This window comes from Pinus tabuliformis, chromosome 6, assembly GCF_031772625.1.
Source record: "Pinus tabuliformis cultivar Carrire ecotype Pingquan chromosome 6, CPIR1, whole genome shotgun sequence".
Classification (NCBI taxonomy): domain Eukaryota; kingdom Viridiplantae; phylum Streptophyta; class Pinopsida; order Pinales; family Pinaceae; genus Pinus; species Pinus tabuliformis.
Genome location: NC_142292.1, coordinates 484,736,272 through 484,740,630, shown reverse-complemented (window position 1 = coordinate 484,740,630; position 4,359 = coordinate 484,736,272). Strand labels below are relative to the sequence as shown.

General features: G+C 32.5%; 1 non-coding gene across 1 annotated transcript; it reads right to left on the bottom strand.

The window, feature by feature from the left end:
• Positions 1-2,189: 2,189 nt before the first annotated feature.
• Positions 2,190-2,263, bottom strand: TRNAQ-CUG (transfer RNA glutamine (anticodon CUG)). Its single transcript has one exon. It is a non-coding gene; the product is annotated as a tRNA-Gln (tRNA).
• Between the last annotated feature and the right edge of the window lie 2,096 nt (positions 2,264-4,359).

Below are 4,359 nucleotides of genomic sequence, written 5' to 3'. Positions count from 1 at the left end.
TCCTACCTTCTAGAATCACTTGTTTCCACGCAAATCGATTTGAAGATATCTATACCGTATGAAAAAAGAAAACCGACCACATTAACATATTGACCCATACCTATTTATTGACATATGTGTATATCCTATTTGTATATGTATATGAATATGAATAAATATCCATATTCATATATATAGATATATAATTTGGATATTTATACCTATTTTGTGTCTATAAGAGTTCTATCTTATATCATCTAAAATAGATATAGATATCCTATCTGTTCTGCAATTGAAAGATCTAAACCCATTTCTTAAATCTGATTTGATCAGATTCATAAAATCTCGTCATTCTGAATATACAGATGAGAAAGAACCATTGTAATTGCCGGAAGTAATAAGCCGACTAAAGGCACCAAAATAGAGGGTAGGATAGGGAGTAGGTTAGGAATTATCATAGAATGAGTACCTTACTTAATCAATAAAATTTTTATCCATATTACAAAGAATAATTATAAGGTCAAATAAGTGATGGGACTAAATCAGCGGTCCCATTCATCCTTCTTCATAGAATACATGTATGCAAGTGTTCATTGTTCCTTTCCCCGTCTCTCCCGAAAATACTAAAAAAGAATTTCCAGTTGGGGCATTTTTTTTTTAATAAGATCTCGATGAGCTCAACAATGAGTTCTATATTACAATATAGAGATCCATTAGAACACTTACTATATAAGTAAAATAATGGAAGAACATGAATCCTGACCAAAATTTCTCTGATTTCTGAAAGCAGAGAATTGGCTATATGGATTGTTAGTATAGGCTCAAGGATCATAAATTGTTAATAACAAGGGGGTGAAAAGGAATTATCTGCTTCATCGAAATAAGAAACTGTATCACTGTCACTTCTGTTACAAGGAACTCGATTTGATCCTTTTTCCTGATAAGGAAACTCAACGTTCATTTTTTTCTTTTTATTTATTTACAAGGAAGACTGTAAAACGTAAAACCAAAATAGTTCACTCAGAACACCTTTTAAGAGATTACATGGAATGATTAGATCAAATAAACCATGACCAAATAAATGCTGAGTCACTTGAAAATCTTCAATGACTTTCTGACCTAATGTCTGTTTGATTACTCCTTTACCTGCAAATGCAATGTATGCTTTAGGTTCGACAATAGTAATATCTCCCAACATGCCAAAACTAGCAGTTACTCCACCAGTTGTCGGTGACGTGAGAATCGATATATATAACAACTTTTTCTCCTTTTGATGAATATATAATGCAGAAGCTATTTTAGCCATTTGCATTAAACTAAAACTTCCTTCTTTCATACGTGCTCCTCTGGAAGCACACACCATAATTAATGGAAGAGATTCCGTGGTAGCGTGCTCGATCAGACGGGTTATTTTCTCACCTACTACAGAGCCCATACTACCTCCCATGAACTAAAAATCCATAACTCCAAGTGCGATAGTAAGACCATTTAATTGACCTATTCCTGTTTGAATAGCATCAGTTAAACCTGTCTCTATTTGATAGAAAGTGATATGATCCTTATAAGATTCATCCTCAGAATTAAGATTATCAAAATGAGAAGGTTCATTCTTAGAATAAAATTGAAGAAAATCTAGAGTGTACATGTCTTCATCCATAGGACGCCAAGTGTCATGATCAATTGGAAGTTCTATTCTATTTGAACTATTCATTTGTAGATAATATCCACATTCTTTACAAACACTTTGATTCTCTCTCAAGAATTTGAGATATAGCAAGTTCTCGCAATTATCTCATTGAGCCCATAACTTCTTAATTTTAGCATAATCAATACTTTTATTCTTGTTTTTCTCCGTCTCATTGGCATCCTTACTATCCCTTTTGACCGAATTTTTTAGTAATGCAGTTATTTTACGCTTGTCTTTGAACCAATCCTTTATAAACATAGAGTTTTCCTTCCATATAAAGGTGAAAATTGTTGCTTTTCCTATCTTATTTTGTATGAAGAGAAATCTTATAAGTATAAATACAATGATGAAAATTATTAATCAATAGTGGAATGAATCATTGAGAAATCATTTCCATTCATTATTGATTAGGAATCTGAAGTATCAATCTGGGATTATGATAGAATACTTTATTCTATTATAAAGAAAGATTCTCTCCTATATCGCGATGGAAAGGAATTTTAATTTAAAATACAACATCTTTTGGGCTAGAAGGGATTTGAACCCTTGACTTCACGGTCCAGAACCATGTGCTCTGATCCACTGAGCTACCAACCCTATCGAATGAGGAAATGACATCTCATATGATCTAATAATTGGTGCTTGAGATTAACTTATCTTAGCCCTGGGAATCCAAATACATCCTCCTATATCCTTGGGAATCCTATATAAGGAGGCGTTTCTAGGACCGAGAAGAAGAGAAGAATGGAGTAAAGAAATGCTAGTGAAATTCTTAGGAAAGCCGCTTTTCATGCTATAGTGAGTCTGAATATAGACTATTAGCCAAAGAGGAGTAATGGATTTGAAGGGAGTGCTTAAATACATGGTATCATTTGTAAGAAAATTCCATTCACTTTACTATGAATTTCAATATGTTTCCCCCATTATTTATCACTTTTTGAATGTATTCATTTGGAATTGAATTAACTTGGAATATTTGATTTGAATCTAACATATTTTTCAAATAGATCTTAAATGTTTGGAGACTAGATTTGGGTTCTTTGGTGGTGATGAGTGTAAGATACAAGTGAAAATAGTAGAGGTGAGATCTTTAAGAGTTGGAGTAGGACTCTCTGGAATTACATAAGTCAATATCTACCTCAAAAAAGAGGGGTGAATGTTATGAACTAATCCTCTCCATTTTATCCATTTATCAAAGTAATTTATAGTATAGATTTAGGGGAATCGATTTAATGGCATACCCCTTTCAATTTGAATATATCTAGGGAAAGGTTCGTGGAGTGTAATTTTTTGCCACATGAGGAATTTCCAGTAAATAAGAGTTATTCTCATAACATGACCTCTCAAACACATGTGTTTTTCCATTCATTTCAAGTATCTCCTCTTCTAATATTTCTTTATCATGATCACCATCCGACATGGTTTGAGCATGTATATACATTTGTTTCAAGAATTCAGACATAAGAAAAAAATATTCATTAACAATGTATGCTTTTCCCATGCACCCTATGTGACATGGTCATTGCATTAGAAATGCCTAGTGTTTTCACACACCTTTCTAAGAATCACATTCATCCATAACTCACTACACCAACTAATTGATTTCATTCAACTAAATGTACCAAAATATGGACATGGATTTCCATAAAACTAGTAGGAAACTATTTCTTAAAAGAAATTTCCACTATTTCAATGTGCCATCTAGGAATGTTTATGACATTTATCTCTTTGAATACGATCCATCTAAAGTCAAAGTGACCTTAGATGATAACCACTTCATGATTTCATACAAAAATTTAAAATGATGGTACTTTATATTTTTACATATATAGTCAATGAAGGTAAATTTATGGTCTAGATAGAAAATATGATAAAAACAAGCTTAGAAATATAGATAACCATATGAAGGCATGATGCAAATCTTGTCTGAGACTAGTACATTCATGTATAGTTGTTAGATAGATACATTGTGTTACCACTCTAAAATTTCCCTAGAGTTGTTATCTTGTGTCAAAATAAATATTATAGGTAACCACAAACCTACTTTTGAGATCAGGATCTAGCCTTCCTAATGCTTAGAGAGGACTCTCTCTTTATGATTTAACTTTGTTGAGTCAATTGATTTTAGGCTAGTTATTTAAGCTTTGATTTGGTGGTGGAATCACTGACTTAGATGGATAAAGGGATGTCCTTTACCATTGGGATATGGGGTCAAGTGTCAAGAAAATAGGACTGAATCAAGTTCTAAAGATAGTGTTTACAGGGTAAGGTAGCTAAGTAAATTTAGATCTTTTAGGCTGGATGGTGAAGTGGATTTTAATTGGGGTCAAGGAGAAGCTAAGGATTCCTCAAACTGGATAATGAGGGAAATGATAGAGGTCAATCGAAACTAGGGAGCAATGAAGGATTCCCTACTCTGGATATTAGAAGAAAAAATTAAAATGAATAATTGTTCAAGACAAAGTGTACTTAAACAAATTCTGTAATAATATTCCAATTATTTCATTCAATTTAGATAACATTAATGTGAAACACTTAAGAAGATAACAATTTGACAAACAGAAAATACTTCACTGAAGTGGCTCAACACATGAATCCTGTAATGTAATGCCTTTATTACTTAGTCTAGTTTGCTGACTTGAAAAAATGGTACAATGAACCCTTAGGTTTCAGATCAATACAACTATAGAAAT